The following is a 14,342-nucleotide window of genomic DNA, read 5'->3' as shown; positions in this document are numbered from 1 at the left end:
GACAATGATAAACATCTGTCTCCCATCAACCGTTTTCAAGTTACAGCCCTCTGAAAATCCATGACCTTGAGTTTGACCTTTCAAGGTCACTCAAGGCCAAAGATCATGGTGCCAAATGAAAGGCCATATGGGAGTTCCTATATGCTCATCATTGTAAACATTTGTCTATCAGCAACTGTTTTTGAGTTGTAACGGAAAATATGTTATTATGACCGAAAGGTTGACCTTTCTGCTGACCTTCACCTTGACCCGATTACCCCCAAAATTTAATCAGGTAATCGAAGGACCACTGCCCACCTAGTCTGAAAATTTGAAGTCAATCGGTGCGACCGTCTCGACGCTAGGTTGTTAACAGATACACACAAACAAACAAACAAACAAACAAGGTCAAAGGTCATGGTGCCAAATGAAAGCCCATATGACTTCCTATATGTTGATAATAGGGCTGTGTACCAGTACTGTACCGTGAAAATCGATTCGGTACAGGTACAGGTCCAAAATACCGGATCATGAAGTACCGGTACTGTACCGATATAAATTTACACCAAGTATCTGCTTATTTTGTGACTGAAGATGCGTAAATCCTACCACAAAGACAAAAATTTAGCACTGGAAAAGACGTAAAATGCTGCGCTGAAACTTGAAATCAGAGCCATCTTTGATTTGAGATCCTCTCGCCACAGTCTCACGAGACATTGCGAGAGCTTGGCTGATCCAGTGTTCTGATTGGTCAAAAAGACTCAAAAGCAGGTCAGCCATTTTTCCTTTGCTGGCATTGGCAGCCTTTATTGCTTTGTGTAATTTTGCCGCATAAGTTAAAGGCCGCGGACTGCGCGGAGTGAATTTGTTTGTCATGCCACGTGGGAAGACCAGTAAGGTCTGGGATCATGTAACAAAGCTTTCAGGGGGCCAGAACGCAAGTTGTCTCACTGTGAGACAACTTATGACTTTTTGTCCCAAGTTAACTAAGTGTGAGACTGAGAGGGTGACTGAGAAGCAGAGCATTTTTTAACATAGTTACTGGGAGACCAAATGGTCTCCCAGTGGCCAGATTTGGTCTCCTAATTAATGCCAAACTAGCTTCACTGGGAGACCAAATTTTAAACCAATCTTATCATTTGGTTCAATCAGTTGCAATTAATTAACCAAGTACCATGTAAGTATACATTTAACAAGGAAAACTTGGCACTGCATTAACTATGTTGATATTATGCTGGCTGAAACGAGGATTCGTAATGCGGCAATTTGCATCACAGAATATGCCGCAGCGGTGCAGCCGCATGGACTCTGGGGTAGAGCCCTGCACTCCCGCGGGAGTCCCGCGGGACTCGCGGGACCCGCCGCAAAGCAGTGCGGCGCGGGACAAATTTTGAAAGCTCATTGCGGGCGCGGGCGGGACCGGAAGTGCACATATGCGCGCGCGGGCAGGAGCGGGAGTGCAAATATGTGGCGCGGGTGGGAGCGGTGATAAGCTGCAGTCCCGCTAACTAAAAATGTGTTTGAAATAAAATGTACAAATTATTAATTTATATCTATCATATATAATTTGTGCTGGATATTTTATTTGGCATTAATAAAAACATTTTAAGATGCCTAAATTTGTAGAGAGAGTTTGATTGCCAGATGAATGGCATCTTAAATTTGCCATTGATCACTCTAAGGGGAAATCCTTTGATCACTCTAATGACTTGCAGTTCACACCCAGCTAGCAAGAGAACCATGAGTGAAATGATTTACTGCTTGAGTTAGTCTACAACTTTAATCAGAGACATGTTACACAGTGACGGTAGGCTTGACTCAATGCTATCCCAGAAATCCTTCCCGTAATATGCAAATTTGGCTGCCCAATCAGAGGCGGCCAAATTTGCATATTACAGGAAGGATTTCTGGGATAGCATTGACTCAAGCCTACCGTCACTGTGTAACCTGTCTCTCTGACTAAAGTTGTAGACTAACTCAAGCAGTAAAGCAATTCACTTCTCTTGCTAGCTCTGCTTTGCAATAAAGAAAAAAAACAAAAACAACAACAACAACACCACACACCCCATTGGTACAAAGCAAGTTCATTTACTTTTTTATGCTGATCAGAGAATTACGATGGTTTCTCATATGATAAAAATGTGTGATTCACGATTAAATATTTTAATCCTTTAACGGCACTTATTATTATTAGAGACAGTACATGCTGAATTCCAAAACAAGGTAAATAATAACAACGTGAGCTGTAGATATTTATGCTGAAATCCACTCAAAGTAGGGGGCGGGGCACCGTCACGTTGTGTCAAGACAAGAACTTTCCTGAGAAATAACGCAAACATCTGCATCATGCGGGATTTGCGGGCGGGAGCGGGACAAAATATGGCAGGTGCGGGCGGGACAAAATATGGCAGGCGCGGGCGGGAGCGGGACTGAACATCGTAATTTTTTTGTGGGCGCGGGCGGGAGCGGGACTGAAAATCATAATTCTTTGCGGGCGCGGGCGGGAGTGGGACTGCACAATGCGGGCGGGAGCGGGACTGAAAAATCCGACCCGCGCAGACCTCTACTCTGGGGCCTGTGATTGTATTGCCCAGACCAGTTGGTCTCCTAGTGGAAAATCCTTAAAAAATGCTGTGCTGAGAAGTGAGGTAGGAAACCTAGTTATGTTCGGTTTTCTTTGAATAAAGATACTGACAAGTTGTCAACAGTTTATTAATGTCTCATCTCATCTCATCTCATCTCATTATCTCTAGCCACTTTATCCTGTTCTACAGGGTCACAGGCAAGCTGGAGCATATCCCAGCTGACTACGGGCGAAAGGCGGGGTACACCCTGGACAAGTCGCCAGGTCATCACAGGGCTGACACATAGACACAGACAACCATTCACACTCACATTCACACCTACGGTCAATTTAGAGTCACCAGTTAACCTAACCTGCATGTCTTTGGACTGTGGGGGAAACCGGAGCACCCGGAGGAAACCCACGCGGACACGGGGAGAACATGCAAACTCCACACAGAAAGGCCCTCACCGGCCACAGGGCTCGAACCCGGACCTTCTTGCTGTGAGGTGACAGCGCTAACCACTACACCACCGTGCCGCCCAGAGCACATGTTAATTTGTCAAATTGTTCAGGTACAGGTCCGGACCTGTACCTAAACCTCTGTACCGGTACCTGTACCTGATGTTACGTTTAGGTACGCAGCCCTAGTTGATAATAATAAACATCTCTCTGTCTCTAACCCTTTTCGAGTTATAATTGAAAATACGCACATTTTAGCAATGACCTTGACCCCCCTGACATTTGACCCCCAACTGCGAAGAAAACTATGAGCGATACCCCATCATGTAGCATATCGATGGCAGCAGAATTGAAAGATGAACATTTTGGAATTGGTTTGAAGTAAATATGCTGAATATGAAAGAAGATATCACGAAAAAAACAATTTTGACCTTTTTGGTGACCTTGACCTCGGCCAGATGACCCTCAAAATGTTGGAGGTTCTATTTGAGACCAATGCCCATCTATCCTGAAAGTTTCATGAAGATCGGTCCAGCTGTTTTCCCATGATGTTACTTACAAAAAAAAACCACCGAAAAAAATACCTCACCCCCTGGTGGACTCCGTCGCGGGTGCGGTAACAACATGGCGTCGCACACTGACAGTAATCTTTCTAAGTTAAATCTCCCAAAAACATTCGAAGGAGTGTCAAAGCTTAAAGAAATCTGCAAAGCCTTTTCTACGGACTTTTAGAAATCAATCGGTAAACAAAAAGCGCTTGGAAATATCGTATCGAACGTTTTGGACATCTCGACTTCGAGTGACAGTGGGTCAGCAGCCTTCTTCGTCTGTCAACACGGGTGTTCCAATAATTACTGACCTGCACAAGTTAAAAGATTGGCAGAAGAGAAAGGAAAGATCGATCCTGATCATAAAAAACCCCACAGTGAAATGTTTTTTGCTGGGTGCTGGTTACGACGAGAAAGCTGTAAGAAAATGCAAAACGCTTCGTGTACGGGAACACAAGCAAGGAATTCACTCGGTCAAGTCAGTACTGTAAACACAGCAGAACTGTCAGATTTATTTTTTAAGTTGAAGTTGATTCTGATTTCCTTCACTCTGATTTGAGCTCATATGCTACCGGATTACGACAATCTTTGGGGTGTTAGAGGAAGCTGTTCGGACTACAGGGTCAAATACGACATTCGATCTCCCTACAGAAACACTAAAAGGCGAAGGACAGTAAGCTTACTCACACTGCATCGTTTGCGCTTTGTTTTGGGATTTGACGCTTCCATAAAGTCGCCCTTTTCAGTTCTTTGACTTGTCCTTGTTTTTTGGTTTTCGCACTTTTCATGACTAAACACAAAGACTGAAGGGTTGTCGGCTTCGTGACTCGGATCATCAGACTTTACTCCAGCACTGAAGGGTCCAGAACACAGTCGCGTGTCGTGTTGTCTGTTGGTGTTAAAATTTGACGTCGAATTCTGTCCCACCGCGCTTTTCAACGCTTAGCCTCTTTAGGGATTCTATAAAACTTGAAATCAGGAAAAATCGTTTTTCCCCGTGTGAATTCGAAGAAATGACTGAGGTTATCTGATTTAGTCAACAAATATAGTGCCTGGTTACCTCCCAAGGCGCAAAGCATTATGGGTATGTGAAAGCAATCAATGAAGCGCTAATTTAACAAGATACATTTTTCCAAAAGTTTAACTTCATGCTAAAGAGCAAGCTATCAAACGTTTAAGACAAACACATCATGTATTGTCGCAAATCACGTGCTGTGGGCGACGACTCACACGATGGACACCAGCAGCGCTTGAGGAAATGGGCAACTTGTCGTGTGTTAGTGTGAACCGAGGTTGAGCACTAAGATATCCAGTAATGCAGCTCAGCCACTGCGGCGTCTCCACCACCATAGACACCCTCCTTTGATAGCGCGCCATTACTTTTGTCTGAATTGAATGCCTAGTCTTATTTAGATTAATTTATGGATTTGTTCTGGATTGCTTGCTCGGAACTCATGAATAAAATGACAGATTTTAAAAAAAATTAAAAAATCATGAAATTCGTGTGGATGAAACTCATCTCATCTCATCTCATTATCTCTAGCCGCTTTATCCTTCTACAGGGTCGCAGGCAAGCTGGAGCCTATCCCAGCTGACTACTGGTGAAAGGCGGGGTACACCCTGGACAAGTCGCCAGGTCATCACAGGGCTGACACATAGACAACCATTCACACTCACATTCACACCTACGGTCAATTTAGAGTCACCAGTTAACCTAACCTGCATGTCTTTGGACTGTGGGGGAAACCGGAGCACCCGGAGGAAACCCACGCGGACACGGGGAGAACATGCAGAAGGCCCACACAGAAAGGCCTTCGCCGGCCACGGGGCTCGAACCCGGACCTTCTTGCTGTGAGGCGACAGTGCTCACCACTACACCACCATGCCGCCCGTGGATGAAACTGTCGGATACAAATGTTTTGGGTTTTTTTTTCTTCAGGTTTTTATAAACAACATATTTGTCACATAAATGTCCCGATTTTTTCTGAACAGATTTATCCAGTCCAGGCCAGGTGCTGATACATGAAGCCGCACGTGTGTGTGTGTTTGTGTATGTATGTATAAGTATGTAAAGATAAACTCAGAGCAAGTTAGTGATTATTAGTTGTTTAAATGTGGTTATTTTTTTAATAGGGGGGAAAAAAACTTTCTCAAACACGGTGTTGGACGGGTGACACAGAGGGACGTTTGTGTAAGACGCCGGCGGGTTCAAGTCCTTCATCAAGTATTGACCTTTATTTGGCACTACCGCAGGCGATTTGTTACCTGAATAAACCCACACACAAACACACAAGCTTTTGCTTGCCCTGTGGACTCGTTCCTGATTTAATTTATAATTTACGCTCCACGGTCGAAGAAGCCAATGATTAAACAGGATGTGCACAGTGCTTAGATTCAACAAAGAAAGCTCCAAATTGCACACGGTTCATAATCCTGCACAAACAAAAACAAATCATTTTTTAAAAGGTTGCGAAAACCAGTTTTACTACTCCGACTAATAATAGTTTGCAGGTTCGAGAAACCCCACCTTCATCCAAAAAAAGGCAACGTGACTCAGATTGAAAATGACAAATCACAGTGTGATTACATCACCAACTACTGCTCCAAATAAATAACTTAAAAAATTTTTTTAGTGGTCTGAAAAGCTTGTACTCGAAGTATATTTGAGTCAGAAACTCGATTGCAGTGTTGTCGTCGAGTCACTAAACCTCGAGTCCGAGAACAAGACTCCAGCCGCACCATTTGACGGTGGCTGTTTGTTTTAGCGCCATTCACATTAGCTTGTTCCAGAATGTGACGCATGAACAGGTGAACGTGCTTCTCTTTCTCAGGGAGTGTGAAGTATTCGGTCAGCAGGGGTGAAAGTAAACCAGTCCTGGCCGGTCCGGCGAACCACTAAAAGATTTGGCCGTACCGGAAAGAAAAATATACTGTCTCTGAAAAAAAAAATGCACTTTCAGCATAACAACACACTTGCTAATGTCAATTTACCAAAAGCAACATGTTTTCCTCAATATACATTGCATATAACTCGTTCTGACCTGTCTCTGAATTATGTCTGAAGTGAATTCCTTCCATGTTTCACTCGACCATGTGGGTGCTATTGGTCTTAAGTGATCAGTCTCATTAAATCAGTCTCATTAAATCAGTCTCATTAAATCAGTCTCATTAATAATACCATTAATTTTTGGTGTTTAATAATAAATTACCAAACAGCTAAATTATGGTGTATTCCAAATTGTTATGATCACTACTGATGCAGCAATAATGTATTACTTACCAGATTACATAGACACTCCAGCCAATAGCACACTGAAGGCAATTTGGAGTTCTTTGAGATTGTGTGACTTCAAGTATATAGGAGCAACAAATAAACACACAGTTTAACAGAATAATTGAATTTATTATAACAATGATGTACATTCAATAAAGTCAGCAGATATATATACTGGGTGCGATTTGCTGGGGGGGGATCATCCCCCCCCCTCTGGTTTTTATCTCTGCTGAAAAAAAATCCTCGGGGACAACCCCGTCAATAAAACAAACAAACAAAAAAAAAAAAAGTTGACATGACAGGCATGTTGTGACACAGTTTTCTATGGTCTACGTTGCACTCACTTTCAAAATGACCTGAAGTGGCAGCTTTGATGTTCACGAACGTCCCCAGCAAATAGATACATTGTAGATAATAACAATATCCAGAGTGTGAACGTGGATTTAGCGCCATGAATCACATCCTTACTGATGAGCGCAACAGAATGAATGTATCCACACTGACAGCCTTCTTTTCCTCGCTGTCAATGGGCCAGACGTGCGTTCCTTCCCTGCTGAGAAATTCGCAGAAATGTGGATTAAAGAAGGGCGAAACGCGGCGGAGAGCGCACCGACAGGAAAGCAGAAAAGGCCACATGAACTGCGCCATCAGAGCAAACTGTTCATTTAGTATTCATGTATTTTAGTGATTTTCGAGTCACTGTCCATTTAATCCGGAGGGAGAGAAACATCACAGCAACGCGACAAGCAATGCGAACTTTGTTGTGTGTTAGTGTTCGTGTATTTAGTCAGAGAGATAGGAAGATGTGTTCGTTTTCATTTAGTGTTATTCATTTGATATCATCGGATGTTATTGAGCTGTTAGCCTATTGTTACCTTAATTTTGTGACGTTTCATGATTAAAAAAAAAAAACATCCCCCCTTCTGGTTTTTTGACAAATCGCACCCTGTATATATATATATATATATATATATATATATATATATACAACCCCGATTCCAAAAAAGTTGGGACAAAGTACAAATTGTAAATAAAAACAGAATGCAATAATTTACAAATCTCAAAAACTGATATTGTATTCACAACTGAAAATAGACAACATATCAAATGTCGAAAGTGAGACATTTTGAAATTTCATGCCAAATATTGACTCATTTGAAATTTCATGACAGCAACACATCTCCAAAAAGTTGGGACAGGGGCAATAAGAGGCTGGAAAAGTTAAAGATACAAAAAAGGAACAGCTGGAGGACCAAATTGCAACTCATTAGGTCAATTGGTAATAGGTCATTAACATGACTGGGTATAAAAAGAGCATCTTGGACTGGCAGCGACTCTCAGAAGTAAAGATGGGAAGAGGATCACCAATCCCCCTAATTCTGCACCGACAAATAGTGGAGCAATATCAGAAAGGAGTTCGACAGCGTAAAATTGCAAAGGGTTTGAACATATCATCATCTACAGTGCATAATATCATCAAAAGATTCAGAGAATCTGGAAGAATCTCTGTGTGTAAGGGTCAAGGCCGGAAAACCATACTGGGTGCCCGTGATCTTCGGGCCCTTAGACGGCACTGCATCACATACAGGCATGCTTCTGTATTGGAAATCACAAAATGGGCTCAGGAATATTTCCAGAGAACATTACCTGTGAACACAATTCACCGTGCCATCCGCTGTTGCCAGCTAAAACTCTATAGTTCAAAGAAGAAGCCATATCTAAACATGATCCAGAAGCGCAGACGTCTTCTCTGGGCCAAGGCTCATTTAAAATGGACTGTGGCAAAGTGGAAAACTGTTCTGTGGTCAGACGAATCAAAATTTGAAGTTCTTTATGGAAATCAGGGACACCGTGTCATTCGGACTAAAGAGAAGAAGGACAACCCAAGTTGTTATCGGCGCTCAGTTCAGAAGCCTGCATCTCTGATGGTATGGGGTTGCATTAGTGTGTGTGGCATGGGCAGCTTACACATCTGGAAAGACACCATCAATGCTGAAAGGTATATCCAGGTTCTAGAGCAACATATGCTCCCATCCAGACGACGTCTCTTTCAGGGAAGACCTTGCATTTTCCAACATGACAATGCCAAACCACATACTGCATCAATTACAGCATCATGGCTGCGTAGAAGAAGGGTCCGGGTACTGAACTGGCCAGCCTGCAGTCCAGATCTTTCACCCATAGAAAACATTTGGTGGATCATAAAACGGAAGATACGACAAAAAAGACGTAAGACAGTTGAGCAACTAGAATCCTACATTAGACAAGAATGGGTTAACATTCCTATCCCTAAACTTGAGCAACTTGTCTCCTCAGTCCCCAGACCTTTACAGACTGTTGTAAAGAGAAAAGGGGATGTCTCACAGTGGTAAACATGGCCTTGTCCCAACTTTTTTGAGATGTGTTGTTGTCATGAAATTTAAAATCACCTAATTTTTCTCTTTAAATGATACATTTTCTCAATTTAAACATTTGATATGTCATCTATGTTCTATTCTGAATAAAATATGGAATTTTGAAACTTCCACATCATTGCATTCCATTTTTATTTAAAATTTGTACTTTGTCCCAACTTTTTTGGAATCAGGGTTGTATATATAAGCATAAACGGTGAGGTAATATGGTGTGTGTGTATGAGAGGGAGGGAGAGGGGGTGTGTAGGGGGGAGGTGAGAATCACCTCGTGGTCTCTTGAGACAAAGGAATTAGCCATGGTTGCTAATCCACACCCTATAACATTACCAAATTCCTTGAAATCTTGATGAGGTCAAAATATGTGTAATAATGAAATTAAGGATGTTAGTAAGGATAGAGGAGAGCATGCACAACTTATCTTTTAAAACAACGGAGAGAGAGCAATGTAGAACTCAAGGATAAGTATGCACAATTAAACAGTTTCTGAGTTTAAATTCACACTACTTCATAAAGCTAATTCCTAAGACTAATTTGCCCAAATGCCAGCCTTACTTCCAGTAATCGATATCTCAATGCGGGATGCAGAGCTGTCCCGAAGTTCCGCGGAGTTTCACAGAGCTCGCAGAGGCTTCTGTAACAAGCAGAGAATTCTTGATCCAACGTTTCGTCGTTCGTGAGGAAGAGTCTCTGACGATAATGTGCACAGCGATTAAGTCAGAAGGAATCCGGTCACTTCTAACTTTTAATTAACTGCTTGGGCTGCAGTCGTAACGTTACTTATAATAATCAAATAAAAAAAAAACCGGTTGTAGCTCAATATGAGGGCACAACTTAGGCAATTTTACCGTGGCCAGTGGTATGCGAAAGCGCGCTGAGTCTTCTTTTTCTTGCAAGGCAGACGTCTTTATCTCGGATGTTCTGATGAGCAGGTATTCTCCTTATGTCTGTGCGATGAAGTCCACAGCACCAAAGAGAAGGAACAGAAGGTGACTGAGTCACTTATGGCCTCTGGGAGGATGTGATGTAGGTAATCGCGGAAGTTGGTTGATGGGATTTGTAGTTCTAGACGGGACGGTGACTGTACCTACAACAGACAACGTGCGAGATAGTGCGCGGACCCCACTGCTTAACCATCTTGCGCCAATGTGCACAGCTGGTATCCAAAGTGTTTTAGTAGACAGACGTTTGTTGCAAAGTCTCCCAAATAAAAATAACATATACAGAAACATATGTTGATGTTTCAATATTCTATTATGTGTGCAGTGTTTTGCTGGACAAACAACGAGCGAGCTACAGCGCGCGTACAGCTTCACCAGATCTTGTGCTATAACGTGCGCAGCTGGTAATCAAAGTGTTTTAGCAGACAGACGTTAGTTGCAAAGTCTCCCAAATAAAAAGGCATATAAAGAAACGTTAATGTTTCATGATAGGCTATTTAAAAATTACTTTGATCAGAATTCGTAAATCGAGTGGAAGTTGGGGCAAAGATTCTAGATTACTGTCTGGTTGGAGCGAGCAGAGTAACTAGGCTACCAATGCATGGCAGGCGCACCGAGAACGCACGCACTTTCTCAAACGTTCCAACACACCCATGGGAAAATACAAAGAATCCATAAAACACCAACAGAAAACCACAACGATATATTTGATAAGATAAGGAAGAGAGGACAACTTTTACCTAAAAACTTTCACTTTTCTGTTCTGTTACACTGTTGTGTCCAATGTCCAAAATGAAAAGTTAGTTTTCAACTGTTCAGCTAAAAAAAATGTTATTAAAACGATTGTGTTGTTGAAATGATGTGTTTGCAATTTATTTATAATCAAAAACTGATACAGGTGGATGAAAGAGTGATAGTGTGATTAAAAAAAAAGTACAATACTAGTACTACTGAGTGATAAGAAATCCTAGTGGATGCTTGATAAGTAGACAATAATAAATAATTAGGTGTATTTTTCGGCGCGCACTATGACTCAAAATAATAGTACCGGCAAGAAATAAAAGTTACTTTCACCCCTGTTGGTCAGAGACGGTTGGGAGACGGATGGAAGTGCAGAAGGTGTATTTGTTAATACAAGTGAAGATGGTAAACAATCCAGAATGGCAGATAAAATCGTAAAACGGTGAAACAGTTGATAGGTCGAGCGAGGCACAAACAGACTTGGCAGAATCAAAGACAAGAAACATGAAATCAGGGATCAGGAAACCAAACAAGCAAATAAGGCTCGGTAACGTATCAGCAAGGCAACTCAATACTTCGCAAAGTAAGTGTATTTTCATAGTTTTTATATCAGCGTGCTGATTGCGCCTCAAGCCTGTGTGGGTGGGAGTTGTTTACGAGAGTCCGCTTGGCGCGTGCTGTCTGGAGCGCGCCCTAGAGTCACGCACCAAGGCGCGCAGGTGTGACACTCTGGCATGCAGTTAGTCTAAAAATTAATGTAGATATAAATATCTTATGCCAAATTATTATGGCAGGTTACAAAAAAATAAAGAAAAACTCAGAGTCCTCGTCTCCAATTTATGAGTCCGATTGCAGTGAACGCACAAGTCCGAGTCATCAGTGCTCAAGTCCAAGTTGAGTCATGAGTCCTTAAAATTAGGGCACGAGTCAGACTCCTGGACTCGAGTACTATAAGCCTGCTCGATTGCATGTCTGTCCATGGAAGAGATGAGAACCAATCAGATAGCAGCCTTCACGATTCTGAAGCCTGCAGCCAGAAAGGTGCACAAAAATCCCATCCCATGAGTCTGAGGTTGGGACTAATCCTAACGAGACACTATAAGACTTTGATACGACTCTGAAAAGACTTAAAAGACTCAAGTCTGACACCATCTCACATCTAAATCACGATGTGTCATTAGCCACGGATTATAATTTTTCAAAGAATGGGGATCTTATAGGGTCACTACTTGCTCTATTTATTAGCATGAACCAAGATTAAAGCTATACGGCCTTTCGATTCCATAAAATCGGTGAGATTTAGTTCCCTCTGAAATTTGGTCATTGTGATAATGGGTTCGACTAAGAAACTGGTCTCTCATTTGGGACATTATGATCAAAACATAAATTTTCTAATTTTACTATTTTTTTTGCGTTTACCCGACACTCAATGTTTCTTTTGTCATGTTTAATAAGAATAAAGACAGCGTCTTGCTTTATCTGACCTCCACTGTGGAAAATATTTTTGATTACAATTCAAATGCTTTTGTAAAATTTATTTCCATATAAAATAACTCCATCATGAAGAATTAAAGCCCCTCCTTCACAGATGAGTGAAAATATTGAATACATTTCCTCTTTTTGATTGCTTGGGTTAAAAATGCCAAGTTAAGATGACTGAACTGATTATTCACTTAAATATGAATAATATGATACAGTTTGGGTATTTGATATGGCGAAATAGGACACAATGGAAAAAATCAAGAACGCACCAGAAAGATGAGAATAACGGTGGCGGTAAAAGAACAGCGACTGTACCGGCTGAAGGTCGCGCGGGTCTCTGCTACGGCGCGCGAGCAACGGGACATCACTACCACACCGGACGGAGCGCGAGGTGGGGGCGGGAAAAAATGACTGGCCGTAGATTCTATCAAAAGTTCGATCTAAATTGACCACGGTTGCAAAATGTTGGCCAAAAATACGCAAACGCTACAAAATATGAAAGTAAGATGAAAAAGAAACATTCTACTGCCTTATACTGCAAGACTAAAACAAAATAAAACTCACCTTTTCAGCGATAACGTCCGAACAGATCACCCGCGTAACAGAAAGACCGCAAATGGAAGCACGATCAACTTCTGTTGGAGTGGAAAATTCCATTCTACACATGCAAATTGTTAATGTGTGTCCTTCCCCGCACACAAATAACACGCTACGGTAAAAAATAGACCACGACTCATTTTATAGCTCAGAAATTCAGACAAGACCAGCTACCATCGTAACATATTCTGTAAGAAACATATTCTATACCTAACTTTCAGCTTTCGTTTTAAAAAACAAAATCGCAGATTTATGACTAAATTTTTATAGTGATTTTAAGTTACTACTTTTGGTGAGGTCGTGACCTCAACCCTGAGGCTTTCTGTTTAGATCAAAACACACGATTGTATTGGTTTTGGGTTTGCGGAAAACGGAGTTACGACGGTGATCAGATATTTTGCATGATGTTTTATTCCGGTTAGGATTATTCTGTGAGCGCACCAATCCTTAGGTGGATAAAGTTACAACTTAAAATACAATCAGTGATAACTGTAGACTTTTCAGTGGACTACAACCTTTTTAAGGGAACGCGATGTAGTAGACCGTTTATCATGTCCCGGATCAAGCCGCCATTTTTCCACAAATTTGCAGAATTTTTGCCAAATTCTGAATCGAGTATTCACATCAAAGATTTAGTTTTATCTGTATTATTTCTTTCATCATTTTATTTCAAATTAAAACCATCACCATTCAAGACCGTATAGTTTATTGATTGAGTATATTTAGTGGGGGACCCCCACAGTACCCAGTTTCTGAGACAGACCCAGAGATATATATTCTGTGGAATTATTCTCACTATCCATTCGGACAGCACGACAAAACGGTGAACTCATAGGGAGTGATTTTGGTCACAGGGCTGGAGAATACAGTGAACACAGCAGGTGGGCGGGGAAACGTGTCAAAGTTCAACCTTTCTAGAAGGACCAGGATATTTCCAGAAAATATGATCTATGCTGGGCGGCACGGTGGTGTAGTGGTTAGCGCTGTCGCCTCACAGCAAGAAGGTCCGGGTTCGAGCCCCGTGGTCGGCGAGGGCCTTTCTGTGCGGAGTTTGCATGTTCTCCCCGTGTCCGCGTGGGTTTCCTCCGGGTGCTCCGGTTTCCCCCACAGTCCAAAGACATGCAGGTTAGGTTAACTGGTGACTCTAAATTGACCGTAGGTATGAATGTGAGTGTGAATGGTTGTCTGTGTCTATGTGTCAGCCCTGCGATGACCTGGCGACTTGTCCAGGGTGTACCCCGCCTTTCGCCCGTAGTCAGCTGGGATAGGCTCCAGCTTGCCTGCGACCCTGTAGAACAGGATAAAGCGGCTAGAGATAATGAGATGAGATGATCTATGCTAACT

This window comes from Neoarius graeffei, chromosome 5, assembly GCF_027579695.1.
Source record: "Neoarius graeffei isolate fNeoGra1 chromosome 5, fNeoGra1.pri, whole genome shotgun sequence".
NCBI lineage: Eukaryota > Metazoa > Chordata > Actinopteri > Siluriformes > Ariidae > Neoarius > Neoarius graeffei.
This window is presented reverse-complemented; position numbering follows the sequence as displayed.